The sequence below is a fragment of the Muntiacus reevesi genome, chromosome 14, assembly GCF_963930625.1.
Source record: "Muntiacus reevesi chromosome 14, mMunRee1.1, whole genome shotgun sequence".
In the NCBI taxonomy this organism is placed as follows: Eukaryota; Metazoa; Chordata; class Mammalia; order Artiodactyla; family Cervidae; genus Muntiacus; species Muntiacus reevesi.
In genome coordinates, this window is record NC_089262.1 from 67,090,224 (window position 1) to 67,111,924 (window position 21,701).

The window sequence follows — 21,701 nt, forward strand, 5'->3', positions numbered from 1 at the left end:
GAACAGGAACCAAGGATCAAATTGCCAATATCTGCTGAATCATTGAAAAAACAAGAGTTCCAGAAAAACATCTATTTCTGCTTTACTGACTGCACCAAAGCCTTTGACTATTTGGATCACAACAAACTGTGGAAAACTCTTAAAGAGATGGGAATACCAGACCACCTGACCTGCCTCCTGAGATGTCTCTATGCAGCTCAGGGAGCAACAGTTAGACCTGGACATGGAACAAAAGACTGGCTCCAAATTGGGAAAGGAGTACATCGAGGCTGTATATAGTCACTCTATTTATTGAACTTATATGCAGAGTACATCATGAGAAACACTGAGCTGGATGAAGCACAAGCTGGAATCAAGATTGCTGGGAGAAATATCAATAACCTCAGATATGCAGACGACACCACACTTATTGCAGAAATTGAAGAAGAACTAAAGAGCCTCTTGATGAAAGTGTAAGAGGAGAGTGAAAATGTTGGTGTAAAACTCAACATTCAGAAAACTGAGATCATGGCATCTGGTCCCATCACTTCATGGCAAATAGTTGGGGAAACAATGGATACAGTGAGAGACTTTATTTTGGGGGGCTCCAATTTCACTGCAGATGGTGATTGCAGCCATGAAATTAAAAGATGCTTACTCCTTGGAAGAAAAGCTATGACCAACCTAATAAGCATATTAAAAAGCAGAGACATTACTTTGCCAACAAAGGTTCGTCTAGTCAAATGTATGGTTTTTCCCAACAGTTCAGTTCAGTTTAATCACTCGGTTATGTCTGACCGACTCTGTGACCCCACGAACCGCAGCACGCCAGGCCTCCCTGTCCATCACCAACTCCCAAGGTCCACCCAAACTCAAGTCCATTGAGTCGATGATGCCATTCAGCCAGCTCATACTCTGTCGTGCCCTTCACCTCCTGCCCTCCATCTTTCGCAACTTCGGGGTCTTCAAATGAGTCAGCTCTTCACATCAGGTGGCCAAAGTACTGGAGTTTCAGCTTCAACATTAGTCCTTCCAATGAAGACTCAGGACTGATTTCCTTTAGGATGGACCTATTGGATCACCTTGCAGTCCAAGGGACTCTCAAGAGCTTTATCTAACACCACAGCTCAAAAGCAGCAATTCTTCTGCTCTCAGCTTTCTTTATAGTCCAACTCTCACATCCATACATGACTACTGGAAAAACCATAGCCTTGACGAGACAGACCTTTGTTGGCAATGTAATGTCTCTGCTTTTTAAATGCTTTCTAGTTTGGTCATAACTTTCTTTCCAAGGAGTAAGCGTCTTTTAATTTCATGGCTGCAGTCACTATCTGCAGTGATTTTGAAGCCCCAAAAATAAAGTCTGACACTGTTTCCACTGTTTCCCCATCTATTTCCCATGAAGTGATGAAACCAGATGCCATGATCTTCATTTTCTGAATGTTGAGCTTTAAGCCAACTTTTTCACTCTCCTCTTTCACTTTCATCAAGAGGCTCTTTAGTTCTTCTTCACTTTCTGCCATAAGGGTGGTGTTATCTGCATATCTGACGTTATTGATATTTCTCCCGGCAATCTTGATTCCAGCTTGTGCATCATCCAGCCTAGAGTTTCTCATGATGTACTCTGCATATAAGCTGAATGAGCAGAGTGACAATATACAGCCTTGACGTACTCTTTTTCCTATTTGGAACCAGTCTGTTGTTCCATGTCCAGTTCTAGCTGTTGCTTCTTGACCTGCATACAGGTTTCTCAAGAGGCAGGTCAGGTGGTCTGGTATGCCCAACTCCTTCAGAATTTTCCAGTTTATTGTGATCTACACAGTCAAATGTTTGGCATAGTCAATAAATCAGAAATAGGTGTTTTTCTGGAACTCTCTTGCCAGTGGATATTGGCAATTTGATCTCTGGTTCCTCTGCCTTTTCTAAAACCAGCTTGAATATCTGGAAGTTCACAGTTCATGTATTGCTGAAGCCTGGCTTGGAGAATTTTAAACATTACTTTACTAGCATTTGAGATGAGTGCAATTGTGTGGTAGTCTGAGCATTCTTTGGGATTGCCTTTTTTAGGGATTGGAATGAAAACTGACATTTCCAGTCCTGTGGCCACTGCTGAGTTTTCCAAATCTGCTGGCATATCGAGTGCAGCACTTTCACAGCATCATCTTTCAGGATTTGAAATAGCTCAACTGGAATTCCATCACATCCACTAGCTTTTTTCTTAGAGATGCTTCCTAAGGCCCACTTGACTTCTCATTCCAGGATGTCTGGCTCTAGGTGAGTGATCACACCATCATGATTATCTCCATCATGAAGATCTTTTTCGTATAGTTTTTCTGTGTATTCTTGCAACCTCTTCTTAATATCTTCTGCTTCTGTTAGACATATACCATTTCTGTCCTTTACTGTACCCATCTTTGCATGAAAATTTCCCTTGGTATCTCTAATTTTCTTGAAGAGATCTCTAGTCTTTCCCATTCTCTTGTTTTCCTCTATTTCTTTGCACTGATCACTGAAGAACGCTTTCTTATCTCTCCTTGCTTTTCTTGGAACTCTGCATTCACATGGGGATATCTTTCCTTTTCTCCTTCGCTTTTCACTTCTCTTCTTTTCACAGCTATTTGCAAGGCTTCCTCAGACACCCATTTTGCTTTTTTGCATTTCTTTTTCTTGGTGATGGTCTTGATCTCTGTCTCCTGTATAATGTCATGAACCTCTGTCCATAGTTCATCAGTCACTCTGTCTATCAGATCTAGCCCCTTAAATATATTTCTCACTTCCACTGTATAATTGTAAGGGATTTGATTTAGGTCCTACCTGAATGGTCTAGTGGTTTTCCCTACTTTCTTCAATTTAAGTCTGAATTGGGCAATAAGGAGTTCTTCAGTCCTGTCCAACTCTTTGTGACCCCATGGACTGTAACTCCCCAGGCTCCTCTGTCCATGGAATTCTCAAGGCAAAATACTGGAGTGGGTTGCCATTTCCTTCTCAAGGAGATCTTTCTGACCCAGGGATTGAACCCTGGTCTCGCGCATTGCAGGCAGATTCTTTACCATCTGAGCCACCAAGGAAGACCCCTCGAGAAAGAGTGGAGAAAAGGGAGCCCTCCTATACTGTTGATGGGAATGTACATTGGTGCAGACACTGTAGAAAGTAGTAAAAATAAAAATAGTAGTAAAAATAAAATTACCATATGATCCAGCAATCCCACTTCTGGGCATTTACCCAGACAAAACAGTAATTTGAAAAGATCCATGTTCCCCTATGTCCATAGCGGCACTGTTTACAATAGCCAAATCATGGAAAGAACCTAAATGTCTATCAACAGATGAATGGATAAAGAAAGTATGGCAAATACATACAATGGAGTATTTACTTAGCCATCCAAAATGAAATAATGCCATTTGTAGCAACATGGATGAGCCCAGAGATCATCACACTAAGTAAAATAAGTCAGAAAGAGAAAGACAAATACATATGACAACACTTAGATGTGGAATCTGAACTACGACACAAATGAACTTACCTACAAAACGGAAAAGACACACAGATATAGAGAACAAACTGTTGGCCAAGGGAGGGTCAAACTCCCAAAGACTGAGAGTTAATTGGAATTAGTGGGTGCAAGCTAGTATATATAGGATGGATAAACAGTGTCCTACTATATAGCACATGGAACTATATCCAATACCCTGTAATAAGCTATAATGGAAAAAATATGAAAAAGAATATATTGGATAATTGAGCCACTTTCCTATATAGAAGAGAAATTAACATAACATAATAAATCAACTATTCAATATTTTTTAAAAAATCATAACTTTCTAAATTTAAGTTGGCTTCAAAACTTGGCTTGCATGAATATCTTTTTTTTTTTTAATTAAAGCTAATAATTTTTAGAGTTCTTCATTTTTTCTCTCTTGGAACAATCTGAAAGTTCTGTAATTCACTTTAAACTACAGATGATTTTACCTGCTTGTAGCATGTAAACCAATAGTAATAATTCTAATATTCTCTGGTTCATGTGCATAGTTTTCTATTGCTGCTATAACAAATCCCTACAAACTTAGTGGCCTAATGCAAAATTAATATCTTATAATTCTTAAGGTCAGGAGTCAAAAGTCCCTTATGAGATTAAACAGAAGTGTCCAAAAGACTACATTTTTTTTCTGGACTCTATAGAGGGTAATCCATTCCCTTGCCTTTTCCAGATTTTAGAGACTGCCCACATTCCTTGGCACATGGCCCCTTTCTACATCTTTAAATGAGCAAAAGAAAATTGAGCCCTTCTTAAACCACATCATTATGCTCAAAATTCTCCAAGCCAGGCTTCAGCAGTACATGAACCGTGAACTTCCAGATGTTCAAGCTGATTTTAGAAAAGGCAGAGGAACCAGAGATCAAATTGCCAACATCTGCTGGATCACTGAAAAAGCAAGAGAGTTCCAGAAAAACATCTATTTCTGCTTTATTGACTATGCCAAAGCCTTTGACTGTGTGGATCACAATAAACTGTGGAAAATTCTGAAAGAGATGGAAATACCAGACCACCTGACCTGCCTCTTGAGAAACCTATATGCATGTCAGGAAGCAACAGTTAGAACTGGACATGGAACAACAGACTGGTTCCAAATAGGAAAAGGAGTATCTCAAGGCTGTATATTGTCACCCTGCTTATTTAACTTATATGCAGAGTACATCATGAGAAACGCTGGGCTGGAAGAAGCACAAGCTGGAATCAACGTTGCCGGGAGAAATACCAATAACGTCAGATATGCAGATAACACCACCCTTATGGCAGAAAGTGAAGAACTAAAGAGCCTCTTGATGAAAGTGAAAGAGGAGAGTGAAAAAGTTGGCTTAAAGCTCAACATTCAGAAAACTGAGATCATGGCATCTGGTCGCAGCACTTCGTGGGAAATAGATGGGGAAACAGTGGAAACAGTGACAGACTTTATTTTGGGGGGCTCCAAATTCACTGCAGATGGTGATTGCAGCCATGAAATTGAAAGACACTTACTCCTTGGAAGGAAAGTTATGACCAACCTAGACAGCATATTAAAAAGCAGAGATATTACTTTGCCAACAAAGGTCCGTCTAGTCAAGGCTATGTTTTTTCCAGTAGTCATGTATGGAGGTGAGAGTTGGACTATAAGAAAGCTGAGAGCAGAAGAATTGCTGCTTTTGAGCTGTGGTGTTGGAGAAGACTCTTGAGAGTCCCTTGGACTGCAAGGAAATCCAACCAGTCCATCCTAAAGGAGAGCAGTCCTGGGTGCTCATTGGAAGGATTGATGCTGAAGCTGAAAGTCCAATACTTTGGCCACCTCATGCGAAGAGTTGACTCACTGGCAAAGACCCTGATGCTGGGAGGGATTGGGGGCAGAGGGAGAAGGGGACGACAGAAGATGAAATGGCTGGATGGAGTCATCGACTCGATGGACATGAGTTTGTGTAAACTCCAGGAGTTGATGATGGACAGGGAGGCTCGGTGTGCTGCGATTCATGCGGTCGCAGAGTCGGACACGACTGAGCGACTGAACTGATTGACTGACTACACCACATCACTTCAAGCTTTCCTCCACAGTCATCCTTCCCTCTGACTCTCTTCTGATTCCTTCCATTTGTAAGGACACTTGTGAGTATACTGACTCTCCCTGGATAATCTATGATAATCTCCTCATCTAAATGTCCTTGACCTAACTGAATCTGCAAAATCCCGTTTCCATGCATGTAAACATAATCAGAGGTTCCAGGGATTATAATCTGGGCTCCACTCATTGGAGATATTTCTTGGGAGATGCTCATCAAATTCAACATCTGATGGGTGCACATCATACAGACAGGACACTTGAACATTTCATTATATTCTTAACATCTTTAAAGCTACCTTTGAAACCAACAATAAAGTTAACAAGATAATTAATTTTCAGAAATTTCCAATTTTTTACATGAAGTTATCTTTCATTCCAGTCTCTCAGTTGTGTCTGACTCTGTGTGACCCCATGAACCACAGCACACCAGGCCGCCCTGTCCATCACCATCTCCCGGAGATTACCCAAACTCATGTCCATTGAGTCAGTGATGCCATCCAACCATCTCATCCTCTGTCGTCCCCTTCTCCTCCTGCCCTCAATCTTTCCCAGGACCAGGGTCTTTTCCAATGAGTCAGTTCTTCGCATCAGGTGGCCAAAGTATTGGAGTTTCAGCTTCAACATCAGTCCTTGCAATGAACACCCAGAACTGATCTCCTTCAGGATGGACTGGTTGGATCTCCTTGCAGTCCAAGGGACTCTCAAGAGTCTTCTCCAACACCATAGTTCAAAAACATCAATTCTTCTGTACTCAGCTTTCTTTGTAGTCCAACTCTCACATCCATATATGACTACTGGGAAAACCATAGCCTTGACTAGACGGACCTTTGTTGACAAAGTAATGTCTCTGCTTTTTAATATGCTGTCTAGGTTGGTTATAACTTTCCTTCCAAGGAGTAAATATATAACCACTTAACTCACTGCTACCAAACTACTTTATTATCTCTGCTGATATGAAGCAGAAGACAAAATTTAAAAATTATCTAGGGTATTTATCATTTTCAAAATGTATTTTTATTCTCTTCATTCACAAGATGCCTCTTCTAGACCCTATAAAAATATAAATAAGCAGTATTTATTAAATGGTTGAATCATATATTAATCACATATTAATAAGCACAGGGACTCCTGGAGTAAGCAGATTTTCAATAACTGGTGAAGATTTAAATAAATGTATCCATGTAAATTATTTAATATAATAAAATTTTATAATAATATAATCAAATTTTAGGATTCCCCCCCGAAAACGAAAATTAAAGCATGGTTATCTCCTTTATTCAAAATCCGATCATCCTGCTACTTAATGAGACGACACCATAAGATAATAATTAACAGGAAATAAGAGTCAGTTGTCAGTAACATGTGCCCAATATAGCTAACACCCACTACCACTAAGTCTCATCCCATCCAACGATGTGAGGATCTCTGCACAGCACACAACACACATTTCCTTCTCTAACTTCCAAGTCAGTGCTGAGGGATGCAGAGGAAGAGAAATAAGACCCCTGGTAACAGAGATTCAAGGGACTCGGTTTCTGTTCAAAGTCAGAAGAGGACACTGCCCTGGCAGGAATGCTTCAGCAAAGGAAAAACACACAGGCTGTTTTGTTTCTTTGTTTGTTTGTTTTAGAATTATGTTTTATTTGAAGGAATTTCTGAGGATGTAAACCCAGAAGACAGCCTCTCAGCTCTGAGGGACTGCTTGTAAGAGGTAAGGGAGGGTCCAGGGTAAATAGGAATTTTGCAAAAAATATTCGCAACAAAAACCAGGTCCCTAGACTATTTGCCTTAAGTATTCCCCCTTGCAGTTAGTATAATGGCTACTGACAAGTACATTTTCTGATGCCTGGGAGGTATTTAGCAGATAGGATGTAGCTTAGGCTTTTTGTTTGTTTGTTTTTCCCCAAAATCTACTCTCAGAGCCAAAATATGTGTCCTCAGAAAACGTGATTCTCTGCTCAGCCACCAGTATAACGCAGAATCAGTTAAGTTCTCTAATAGAGCAACAAGGAGGTTTTGACCAAGTACTCTGTGGTATCCATGCTCAGCAATAACCAACGGATAGACAAGCACCAGGAGTACAGAGAGAGCAAGCTGGTTTGCAGACACTGGACATCTTCTTTTACAGAAATATAAATCAAATATTTTAAATATGCAAGGCCTCCTTGCTTCCAGGCATTTCTAGTAACAGATTCAACACGAAAAGGTATTGTATCATCTCAAAGAGATTTTCTACACTTAGTTAAATTTACCTTGAATATCAAATTGTTTCCTATGCCTAATTTAAGTCAGCAACTCAGAATTACTTTTTTAATATTATCAGCTAACTAATATAACCTACCAAAATTAATAACATGGTGAAATTAAAAAAAAAAAATGACAGTCTGGGTGTGGTAGGCATAATCATGGCCCCCTAAAGAAGTATATGGACTAAGTCCTGGCCCTGAGACTATGATACCTTCATGGCAGGAGAAACTTTGCAGATGTCACTGAGATGGGAAGATTATCCAGGTGGCCTCTGGTGTAATTCCAAAGGTCCTTATAAGTGAAACAGGCATAAGGGGAAGAGAACAGGAGGAGAAGAAAATATGACAACCAAAGCCAAGGTCAGAATGATGAGATTGCTGACTTTGAAATTAGAAAGAGACCTTGAGCCGAGGAAGCCTCTGAAAACTGGAAAAGGCAAGGAACTAAACACTTCCCTAGAGTCTTCAGAAAGGCCTGTAGAGACTTTGGTTTTAACCACACAAGACTATTTCAGATGTCTGAACTTTAGAACTGTAAGGTAATACAGTGGTTGTTTTAAGACACTAAGATTGTAGTAATTTGTTCCAGCAACAATAGAGCTAATACAATGGGCAAACTATCCTTTTAGTAAATTATATTTTAACACAGCTCTAAGATTTCCCCACTGATTATATGCCACAAGATCTATCTTTCTATTTCTCAGTGTTAAGTACTGTCTCATCTTTTCTAGTAGGACATCAGTTTGGCTGCTCACTGGGACCATGGGTGTGATCCATTTGGAAATCCTTAGGATCAGGTATTGCACTGGATCTTTTTTTTTTTAATCTATTTTTTTTATTAGTTGGAGGGTAATTACTTCACAACATTTCAGTGGGTTTTGTCATACGTTGACACGAATCAGCCATAGAGTTACACGTATTCCCCATCCCGATACCCCCTCCCACCTCCCTCTCCACCCGACTCCTCTGGGTCCTCCCAGTGCACCAGGCCCGAGCACTTGACTCATGCATCCCACCTGGGCTGGTGATCTGTTTCACCATAGATAATATACATGCTGTTCTTTCGAAACATCCCACCCTCACCTTCTCCCACAGAGTTCAAAAGTCTGTTTTGTACTTCTGTGTCTCTTTTTCTGTTTTGCATATAGGGCCATCGTTACCATCTTTCTAAATTCCGTATATATGTGTTAGTATACTGTAATGTTCTTTATCTTCCTGGCTTACTTCACTCTGTATAATGGGCTCCAGTTTCATCCATCTCATTAGAACTGATTCAAATGAATTCTTTTGAATGGCTGAGTAATATTCCATCGTGTATATGTACCACAGCTTCCTTATCCATTCATCTGCTGATGGGCATCTTGGTTGCTTCCATGTCCTGGCTATTATAAACAGCGCTGCGATGAACATTGGGGTGCACGTGTCTCTTTCAGATCTGGTTTCTTCAGTGTGTAAGCCCAGAAGTGGGATTGCTGGGTCATATGACAGTTCTATTTCCAGTTTTTTAAGAAATCCCCACACTGTTTTCCATAGTGGCTGTACTAGTTTGCATTCCCACCAACAGTGTAAGAGGGTTCCCTTTTCTCCACACCCTCTCCAGCATTTATTGCTTGTAGACTTTTGGATAGCAGCCATCCTGACTGGCGTGTAATGGTACCTCATTGTGGTTTTGATTTGCATTTCTCTGATAATGAGTGATGTTGAGCATCTTTTCATGTGTTTGTTAGCCATCTGTATGTCTTCTTTGGAAAAATGTCTGTTTAGTTCTTTGGCCCATTTTATGATTGGGTCATTTATTTTTCTGGAATTGAGCTTCAGGAGTTGCTTGTATATTTTTGAGATTAATCCTTTATCTGTTTCTTCATTTGCTATTATTTTCTCCCAATCTGAGGGCTGTCTTTTCACCTTACTTATAGTTTCCTTTGTAGTGCAGAAGGTTTTAAGTTTCATTAGGTGCCATTTGTTTAGTTTTGCTTTTATTTCCAATATTCGGGGAGGTGGGTCATAGAGGATCTTGCTGAGATTTATGTCGGAGAGGGTTTTGCCTATGTTCTCCTCTAGGAGTTTTATAGTTTCTGGTCTTATATTTAGATCTTTAATCCATTTTGAGTTTATTTTTGTGTATGGTGTTAGAAAGTGTTTTAGTTTCATTCTTTTACAAGTGGTTGACCAGTTTTCCCAGCACCACTTGTTAAAGAGGTTGTCTTTTTTCCATTGTATATCCTTGCCTTCTTTGTCAAAGATAAGGTGTCCATAGGATCGTGGATTTATCTCTGGGCTTTCTATTCTGTTCCATTGATCTATATTTCTGTCTTTGTGCCAGTACCATACTGTCTTGATGACTGTGGCTTTGTAGTAGAGTCTGAAGTCAGGCAGGTTGATTCCTCCAGTTCCATTCTTCTTTCTCAAGATTACTTTGGCTATTCGAGGTTTTTTGTATTTCCATACAAATGCACTAGATGTTAATGCTCCTCATTCAGCTTAGCAACCTGTCTGCTAAATTTCACTGGAAATGTAGCAAGCTCACTGAGTTCCATTGCAAAAACCAGTAGTATGCATGCTTGGTAAGCTGCTTCAGTCATGTCTGACTCTTTGTGATCCCCCATACTGTAGCCCACCAGGCTCCTCTGTCCATGGGATTCTCTAGGCAAGAATACTGGAGTGGATTGCCATTCCCTTCTTCAGGGGATCTACCTGACACACGGATCGAACCTGTGTCTCTTAAACATCTGCATTGGCAGGCAGTTTCTTTACTACTAGCAAGTGGGTAGCCATTCCTTTCTTTGGGATCTTTCTGACCCAGAGATCCAATCTGGATCTCCCACACTGCAGGTAGATTCTTTACTTTCTGAACCACCAGGGAAGCCCAAAAGATAGCAGTAGATGATATAAGCTCTCATGCAATTGCAACTGCATTATTCTCACCAAATACAGCCTGATGGATATGACAGTGTTACATGAAACACATTAATTACTGAAATTATATTTGTCAGAGCAATAAATATCTACCTTTGATGCTAGAGAATATATGATTTGAAGCAAAAACTTTAATACACCTTATGTTAATTATTTACAAGGATTCACAAACACTGTGCTCTAAATGAACATATAAATATATACATGTAGTCGCATGGAGACATATATGCAGTGAGAGAGGTCTGTAGATTATAATGATTTGGGAGGATGCTTCTACACAACTAATACGCCTTAAAATTTCATCTTCCATATGCGGTTCATTTTGGAAAGCTATCACTTCCATTGAAATGACTTTTCTTTTGTCTATCCCTCCTGCAATATTATAAAATGCTCAAAGACAAAGGTCACATTTTATTTGTCTTATTTGTCATGGCACTATATATCATAATGGCTATTAGATGGGTCAATAAACTAGTGGATGAAGTTAGAGAACTTCCATAATATAAATGCCTAGGCAGTAAATCAAGAAGATGCTAAGGACAGAGAATTATTTAATCTGCTAGTGGTTTTAAAAAAGGTCTCAATCCCATAGTTCACTTGTCAACAAGTGAGCATCAAGAGAGACAGGTTGTCCACAGTTTCAGATCTAATTTTTGCCTTTTGTTCCCAGTTAAGGCAGTCTTTCTGTTGCTTACTTAAACTGATTTCTCATAAATAAAAATGACTCAAGGACTAACTATTATGTGTGATTCTGTAGGCACACACATAATATACATAATCTTTGTGTGTATACAGGTGTATACACACACACACACACACACACACACACATATATACACCTATAATGTGTGTGTGTGTGTTTGTGTGTGTGTGTATAATTATATACATCCTGGGAATCCCTAATGTCTTCATTGCATCACACCCTGCAGTTTAGTTTCCAGCATCCAACCATTTGACTGGTTTTTCACAACGTTCCTCTCAAAGTTTATACTTATTAGCTTGTCTTATTTCTTGACCTATATACCTATTTCTTTTAGTAGTCAAAATATTTCTAATCTGTTTTAAGAATTCTTTCAAGTCATCATAGCCTCTAACAAAAACATAAGATCACAGTGCCCATTTTATTCTGCAAGTAGAATTCCATAATACATTCTCAGGATGTGGTATCAGTAATTCTTCTCTCTTTCTAGAATCCTTTCAGAGTCAAAATTCATTACTTGTGCAGGTTTAGGTTATACATCTCACGGCCACAGAAGCACTGTTCATATCACAGTCCTCAGAGACTGGCATACTATTTATTGTCACAATTAGTGAATGGTGACTAAGCATCTTAAAGAATGGACAACTAATCCCACGATGCACAAAGGTGGCATGCTGGCTAGTGGGTGCTGCTTATAATCTGATTATCACTGACTCAGAAAGGGCAAACTTCAGCCTTCAAGCCTGATGTAAAAACAGAAACCAAAGTTGCTTTAGTGAGGTAAAAACTTAGCTGAACAAGATATAGGCATCGATTGTTTTCAGTCATTGTACAATGGACAGAAGAAACAGGGAACCTTGAGAGAAAGGAAACAAGATTAGCACATGAGGACCCATGTTCTGCTTGGCTGCGTTATTGAATCATGGGCACTGGAAGAGGGAGTCCAAGCAAATCCTCCAGGTCTTGCTGAGTTGAGGATACAGAAACCATGGAGGAGCATGCTGAGATTGCACAGCAAAGTTGCAGACAAAGAAGTACAAGGGGAAAAAGCTTCAGAAACGTGCTCGGGGTACTCTTGCATTTTTGCTGAGAACTAATCAGTCTATGTATAGAGTTCAAGTTCGTGAGGCTGAACAAAGGATAGTCCGTAACTTGTAAGCTGAACAATCCCAGAGATCAGAGAAAGTAGAAAGACATTTGATCAGGCCACTGAGGGTCCCTGGTGATAATCCACTGGGTCATGCATTACTACTAGAGCTAAACTCTATCTGGAGTGAAGCCTACTCTAGGCCAACCATAACAAAGCTTAACAAGAGGCCTTAAAGAGATCAAGCAGATCTGCTAGTAGCTTAAACTGCTGCCAGATGAAAGGACAGACTCTTTCAAGGAAAACAACAGTGCAGACATGACTCCAACATAAAAGTACTGAGCATGGCAAGAAGCAAGACAACATGAGCCACAATCAGGAGTAAATCAGACAACTGAAACAAATTCAGAAACGAGAAGGGTTTTCTCTGGGAACTCAGGAAAAAGGATGTTATTGGAGCTCTTATACCAATATTTAACTATTTTGATATTGAACATAATAAACTAGCAAGCAATAAAAAACAAAGTGCAAAAGACTCTCCTTAGTATACAATAAGAAAAAATAGGATTTAAGAAATATGTATGCATGATCTTCTGTGCAAAAGATATTAATACGCAGGAAATGTAATTTTGAAACCTTTGAGACAGTTCACCCTCAGAGCCCAGCTGGAAATGAAACATGACAGAAGAGGAAGAAATGACACTTTGTTGAGTATATTTTGAGCTATGACTCTTAGAATGGTGATAATGTTTCCCATAGTCTCAAGCGATTAAAACCTGTCAGAATACGGTATATACAAAATAAAATTCAAAAGGTAACAAACTTGACTCTATTACAAAATGATAAATATAATCACATTGATTAGACTGGGGCAGAAAAAACCAGCCAAAGAAGTCTTAAACACACACACAAATTGACTGTATCTGTAAGGCTAAAGACAAAAAAGAACTGTGTGAACAATATTAGACTCCAGTTTGTAAATGTGCTTTTCACAAGGTTATGAGTTTGTAGATATGAAATTACTTTGTGTGTGTGCTAGGATTGAGCAAAAAGTAAATATATGGTGGATAATGAAAGCCTGGGCGTCTACTCTCAGAAAATAGTTATTGATACAAATGAGGGAAAAGGGAAGGCCAGAATGAATGCTGTAGTGTTAGACTAGGGGGAAAAGCATATGGTATGTTTTTAGTACTCAGACAAGTAGATAAATGTAGAAACATAGATGTATATGAGTGTATGAGTTGATATATATATATATTTCCTACCTCCTCCAGCAAAAGGGCCTAGAAGCAATACCACTGAAGTAACAATGAGAATATTGTTCCTAATTAGAGGAGTCAAGATCCTTGGAGAAACATTTGGCATCAGGATCGGGCAAGGAAAATGTAAGATGAGTCGGGGATATTTTGATGCCAGAAAGTAAGAAAGTGCTCCCAGAATGATGATGGAGATTTTTGAAGAAGACACAAAACCCAACCCGAAGGAGCTCTCATAGCCAAATCTGGGAAATTTTGAGCTGTAAAATAATAAAGATAGTTAGATTTATAACCTCGAGAAGAAGATAAGATATCCACGAGTCCATACTAATATAAATAATTGAATATGTCAACAAAAAAGGGGAAGAATCACAAGGGCCAGCTCTTTCTTACAGTAAAACTTTCATCACTGAATATAGAAGGAGTAAAGAAAATAGAAAATCATTCATTTTCAGTAATAATCATCACAAGGCAGAACCTTTGAGAAATATTAAAATCAGTGTGACACAGGCACATTGAGAAGCTGTCTGCACAGTGTGAAGCATCTCCCACAATACGCGTCATTATGAAATGGCACACTTACAGTGGAGGTGCCGCCTTAGCCACGTGATCACATTGAATGCTACTCGTCACAAGATACATCAAAGACATGGAGTTTCTTATATGATGCGCTGAGCAGGTCATAACATCCATTCTGTGGTGTTTTTTTACCAAAAAAATATTTAATTTTAATGTAATTGTGAGAAAACGCCAGAAGAATTAAAGTTGAGAGATATTCTACAAAAATAAATGACCTGCCCAATTTTGGTACTCTTTTTTTTTTTTTTTTCATTTTTCAAATGTCTGAATAAGACTAAGGAACTGTCAGAAGACATGGTGACATGACAACTAAATGAAATGAGAGAACCTAATTTATATTATGGACCAGAAAAAGGACATTAGTAGGATATATAGAAGAATACTCTATCATTTGGCAGGATGCAAAGTGTTGCAGAATAACCCATGAGTCAAAGGAAAAAGAAAAGCACAAGGGAAATTGGAAAATAGTTTTAGAAAATGAAAATATAATAAAAATTGTGTGGTGCAGCTAAAATATTTCTTACGGGAAAATGTATAGATTTAATATTCTTATATTGAACATATAGAATCTATTATCTTAAGATAATAGATTAAGGTTCTACCTTAAGAAGCTAAAAAATGAAGCATAAAGTAAACCCAAATTAAGTATAAGGAAGAACATTTTAAAAGATAAGAGCATCCTTGGTGGCTCAGATCATAGAGAAAATTAACAGAAACATAAATCGGTAATTTGAAGGAAAAAAATGAATCTGAAAAATGTCTGGCTAGATTTATCAAGAAGAAAATGGAAAAGTCACAGATTTTAGCTATCAGGAATGAAACAGAAAGAATATAACTACAGAACCTACAGACATTAATCTGATAATAGGGATGTTATGAAATCTTTAGGCAAGTACATTTGGCAGACTAGATGACATGCCAAATTCTTTGTAAAACCCTAGTTTTTAACTACTAAGAATATTTGAATTTTACTTTAAAAGTTCCCTACAAATAAAATTCTAGACTACATAATTTCTCTGATGAGTTCTGCTCAACTTTAAGGAAGTAGAGCAATAATCCCAAACAAAATGTTTTGGAAAATAGAAGTGAAAGAAACACTTCCTAACTGATGTTACAGGGCCAGTATTACTCTGTTAAACCAAGACAAAGACATTTATAAGCAATCAAACTGCAGACTAATATTCTTTATAAACATAGATCAAAACTCCCTTAAAACATAATAACAAATTGAGCTTGAGAATATGTAAAATGAGCAACTGGAGTTTCTAATAGAATTGCAAGGTTGAATAATAGCTCATAAAAATCAATTTTGTTCACCTTATTCATTATTTGAACAGAAAAATTATATGATCAGTTCAACAGATGTAAGAAAAAATTAAAACACTTAAACACTCAATATGTTAAAATTATCTAGCTAAAAATAGAAAGTAAGTTCCTCAGCCTAATAAAGAGCATGTCTAAAAACCCTGTGCCAAGCATTTAGTGCTGAAAGAATTAATGATTTCCCCCTGAAATTGGAGATAAGGCAAGGATGTTCTTATCACTTATTTGACTAAAGGCCTTGAGCAGTAAGACTAGACAAAAAATAGAAAATGTATCGACTATACAGGAAAGAGCGGTAAAACTATATCTACTACAATATAGAGGAATAAACTAGTGATATGTCCAACAGTATGAATGAATCTCAAAAACTTTCTAACTACAAAACGCTAAGCACAAAACAGTCCAGTCTATTTATATGAAAGTTCCTAAGAGACAAATCTAATTCAGAGTAACAGAATGGTGTTGGAGATAGGAAAGATAACTGGGAAGGGGTATAAGGGAAAGTTTTGGAGTGAAGGAAATAACATCTTGTTTGTTCCAGGAGCTACCTGGATAATTACATCTGTCAAAATTCACCAAGCTATACACTTAAAAGAGTAATATTTATTTTATGTAAATTACATTTCAATAGAGTTGATTTTTTTTTTTTTAAGTGTTTCCCAGGGTGACCAAAATAGGGAGAAAAAGAAGAAAAGTGTTTTGAGATAGCTACTAGGAGCTTGCTTTTTGCAGCAACTCTGCTTTCCAGCAGGCTGTGGTCTTTAAGGATACTGTCTGCCCCGAGTGTGCTGCCAGCGCTTCAGCACCAAAGGCTTCTGCCTCCTTAGAGGCAGGAGTGGGTAGAGTATCCTGGGGAGGGTAGAGGTATATTAGGGCTCCAAATGTACATTCTCTTTCCAAAGTATGTTTATTAAGCCAACAAAAACAAACCAGAAAGCTAAGTAAGTCCAAAGCATCTTCTCATACAATTTTGTAACGAATTAAGCGAAAATTTCAACCAGTGAAATTTGGCTTATATAGTTCTTCCCCTAACAGGATTAACTTTTGGATTGCGGGCCAAACCTCGTATCACTTGTTTCCTCTTTTCTCTCCTTCCTGCTGTCTTTCCTTCTTCCCTTCCCTGTCTTCCTTTCTCATCTTCTTCCTTCTTTGCTTCCTTCCTCTCCTACTCTTTCTTCCTTACTCTTTTTCTTCATGGTTTTGTTTGCCATACATTAGGAAAAATAGAACTGGGCTGTAAAGTTTTAAGAAGGGGTTCCCGGCAGGCTCATTCTTGCCCCCATGTGATCCCTGTAGTTGGCACTATTTCCTCACTGGCACTTTCGTACTTGAGTAATTAACGTTTGAAGGAAAAGCCTGATCTGTTTTTGTCATGGACTATGTTCCAAGGTATTTTACTGGAAACACAGCAGGACTGCTATAGTGTGTAAAACATTAGGAATCTAAAACTATTCCTTTCCCAATTTTGCCCTAGTAGCAACTATGCACCCTGATTAAATTATGACTCTTATTTGAAATACTAATGTGCATAACTAAGAAATAGGATGCCTAATGATTGTCATTCTGATCTCAAAAAGTTACTGAATATGAGAGAAGTGATCAAGGGAAGCTTTGTGAAATGCTCAGAAGCATACAATGAAACCAGATTCATCATCCTGCCATTTAGAATTTTAATGTTTCAACTGTTTTTAATACTGTTTAATATAAAAATTAACCTATTTAGAATCTATGGAATATGATTAATTGCTTTGTTTAAGAAGAAATTATAAGTCATCTGTGAAGTGTTCAGTTACACTGTATGTGTATCCCCTAAATTTATACATTAAAGTCCTAAATCCCATGGTGATGATATCTGAATGTATGGACATAGGCAGGGAATTAGGTTAGGATGAGATCATGGGGGATGGGGTAAGACCCTCATGGTGGAATTAGTGTCCTTATAAGAAGAGCTCTCTCTTTCCTCCATGTGAAGACACAGTGAGAAAGTAGCCATCTGCAGTCCAGAGAGACTTCTCACCAGACACCTACCCTTCCAGTACCCTCAGCTCAGACTTCCAGCCTCCAGAACTGTGAGAAATATATTTCTGTTGTTTAATCCACCCAGTCTATGGTGTTTTAACAGTTTGAGTGGACGAATATAAGTGATGATAGAGACCATCATTTCCTTTTGACCTTAAATATGAATATATAAAACTAAATTTTTATATAATTTTATATAATTACATGAATATGTATGTAATGACATTATACATATCTTTTGACAAGATCGTGCTTATATTATAAACAATTTTGCCTCTGATTTTAACAACCAACACAATATAGATGTTTTCTCGTGTTAATAAATATTGCCTGATATTCTCTTTCACTGTTTGCATGACATGTCATCATAAAGATTGTCAGGTTCTTTTAAGCCATGCTTTTGGCTATCTAGATTATATCTGACTTTCTATTACTATATGGTATTATGTTATGAATCAACTTAGTAGTTAAGTTTTTGTCTAAACATGTGATTGTTTCCTCACACTAGAATATCAGAGTTGATTCACTTTTAAAATTATCACAGCACATACCAAATACATATCAAAAATATTATACTTATTTGTACTTCAAACAATTAGTTCATAAACGTGACTATCTCACTGAATTTTACAATGTCTAGTTCCCTGCAGCTGAATGTCAAAGGAGAGAGTGCATAAATGTCCCATCGGCCCTGAGCACCATCCGCACTTACTTTTCCTGTCTCATCCACCCTCAACAGTACCCAACACTATTCCTCAATTTTCATTACTAAGAGGATGAGTGAAAACTGTGTGCTCTTTTATTGTACTATTATTACAAATGAAGGCACAGATAAGAGTGAAAAGTCATTCCTATCTTTATGTTTAGATTTCTTCCTCTATAATTTTTTATAAATTTTAATCAATTTTCATTTCTTAAGAGTTTTAAAATTGCCACTTGAAAGGTTAAAAGTCTTTTGCAGAGAAATGATTAATGTTATTATTAAAACTAGGCAAAACATTCACAAATTTGTAGCAGATGAATAATAAATATTATTAATCTACAGGGTTTTGTGAATAGTTTTTCCCAATTTGTCACTTTGACTTTTAGCTTTTTCTTGTACACAAGTTACAACCAGGTGTTTTTGTAAGGTGGAGTTCAACTTACCTGTGACTGTGACTTCTTTTCTGCCCAGAAGAGAGAGCAGAAACCATACCTCAATTCTAGGGTACCACTGTCATTTTTGTTTCCTCTACATCTTTCTGCCATCACACTGTGAACAAGTGAAGTAAACATTGAGGCTCCAAACTCACTTAAAACTATATAGATCATTTTAAACAATTAAACAAGGAGATTCGTTAAGGAGGGTAAATGATCAGAAAGTAAGTGTTTGCCAGAGGAGACAAATGGGAAAGGAAGCACAAAAAAGAACAACTAAAACACTGTCATCATTTTGGGGGCACAATTAAATCTGAAAATTAGCAAGACAGCGAGAACTTAACTTACATTTTGGAAGTTTATAATGATAAGTAAAAAACTGATCGACAGTCTGTGGTGTGACATAGTTTTCTCTCTGGTGTCTTCAATGCCTGTAGTTTCATATTTGAGTGATAAAAGGTTGGAAATTATAGTGCTACTACTGGTATTTGTTAATGAACCTTTAAATTGGCCATCACTGTTATAGCCTGTTTATGTTGGCTTGGCTGTGGTGGCTCTTTTATTGAAATAGATAACACAATTAATTTACTTCAATCTTCTAAAATATTTGGATTTTATCCAAAGAAAATGACTGTCAGAAATAATGCCAGATTTGGGACCAGCAACAGGAAAACTCTACACATATCACCAACCAAAAGTGCCAGTTGTAAAAGGAGGGGGAAATTGTTGTAAGGGAGAAAGTGAAAGTCGCTCAGCCCTGTTCGATTCTCTGTGGCCCACCATGGACTGCTGGAGTGGGTAGCCTTTCCCTTCCCCAGGGGATCTTATCTTCCCAACCCAGGGATTGAACCCAGGTCTCCTGCATTGCAGGCAGATTCTTTGCCAACTGAGCTATCAGGTGAGGGAGGGGGCACATGCATATCACTCACATGGCTAAGAGAAAAAGAAATCAAATTAATACAAAATTGGTGTCAGACCTAATGAACAACACAGGTTGCTTCCACCACTATGCCAATCTTTGGTCTTGTGAGGGGTTGATGATGTTTTTCAGAAAAATCTTTTTTTCACTTTGTGCCTACTCAAATGTCATACCATACTGACCACTGTATAAGAAGCATGTTTTCCATATAAAAAGCTTATGGTGCATTGCAACCACTAGATACATCCTAGACTTAACAGTAAAAAGCAAACATTCTCATAGACTATGAGACATAAAGCAAAATTATATTTCCCATGCCCGAAAGATTTTGAATTTGAGATGCTTTCTGATAATTTTCATTTTCAAAAACTACTGTCAGTTTTAGCCGTTGACTTTTTTGCCATTAACTTCTAAGTAAGAAGGTGAAGCAAAGGTGGTGTTGACTTAGTTTAGAACAGGGCTTAATAAAATGTCATATATTTGCCATTGTTTGCCCTGATAGCTGAATGTTTGTTTTCAAGGTTAATCAAAATAGAAAATAACTTTTTACAAAGACATCAGAATAAAAGAAAGTAAACCTAGTTCTCATTGTTTTATATAAAAGACATTGTTTTATCTTCTGATATGAAGCATAAAATGTAGAGAGCCAAAACTTTTTAAGGATTAAATTTTTATTTTTGCTTTTATATACATATCTCCATGTATATATATTGAATTATTTGATACTTTATCTTCTTTGAAGGTGAATTGATTTTGATTGCTTAAAGTCTAGTTTCTCTATCAATTTCTTAAAGAGGAGAAAGTCTCTATCAAAATCTTTATTTTTCCAATTATCTGTTTCTTTAATCCTGTTCATTTTTGCTTCATATTTTTAAACTTTATTCTTAAGCACATAGTTATGATAATTTTGTCTTCCTAATGAAATGAGTTATCATTGTGAAATCTCTATTTTTAGGAATACAATTTGTGTTAAGGTCAGTTTTATCTATTATTAACACTGCCACTACAGCCTTCTTTTCTTACTCTTGGCGTGCTAAATATATTTCTCCTCATTAGCCATTTACTAAGTAAATCTCTTATTAACAGGGCTGTGCTTATCTTAGAATTGCAGCACTTTTCTATGTATTATTACTTAAACTGTATCTGTTATATGACTTATTGTTGGGTCTTTTATTCATTTGGACGGTTTTTAATTTGGGTGTTTAGTTTCTTAGTGTTTAATATAATTATTGATATGATTCAATTTAGATCTGCCATGCAGTTTTTTCATTTATCCCCCTTTTTTTGTTACTCTGTTCCCCCTTTTCTCATTTGTTTCTGATTTTTGAATACGTAAAAAATTTTATTTTACCTACTTTCTTAATAACTATAGTTTTTTCCCTTTCTTTTTTTCTTAACTTGATGGATTACAGTGCACATATTTAGTTTTTTCCTAACCAACATAGAGTTAAAATTGGACCACTTCATGTAAATTGTAGACACAGTACAACTACATATATAAATGAGCCTAAACAGATGATAAATTCAATGAACTCCATTTTTTACTGTAAAAGTATATAAAGAGAAATACAGTTTTCCATTTACCCTTATTTTTACCATTTCTTTCTGAGGATCCAATTTGAATTTGGTATCATTTCTTCAGCCTGAATGAATCATTTTAGCTTGATTTAGCATTTCTTAAGATGTCAGTCTGCTGTTATTTTTTATTCACATATTTCAAACTTCTCTTACTGAATTTAGAATTATTATAGCTTCTTGATAAATTGGCCTCTTTATTAATATATAACGTCTCTCTTGGTCCTGGCATTTTTCCTTGTTCTGAGGTCAACTTGGTTTGATAGAATATGAGCACTCCAGCTTTCATCTAAGTGGTGTTTTCATATTATAACTTTTTCCATTCTTTAACATTTATATTTTAATACTTAAAGTGGGTTTCCTGTAGACAACATGTA

General features: G+C 37.3%; 1 long non-coding RNA gene across 1 annotated transcript in view; it reads right to left on the bottom strand.

Annotated features, from left to right (window-relative positions):
- Positions 1 to 21,701, bottom strand: part of LOC136146637 (uncharacterized) — a 36,568-nt gene that overhangs the window by 9,475 nt on the left and 5,392 nt on the right. Inside the window, exon 2 of the long non-coding RNA XR_010659027.1 lies at positions 18,840 to 18,945. This is a non-coding gene — a long non-coding RNA (uncharacterized lncRNA). The remainder of the gene's footprint in view (positions 1 to 18,839; positions 18,946 to 21,701) is intronic.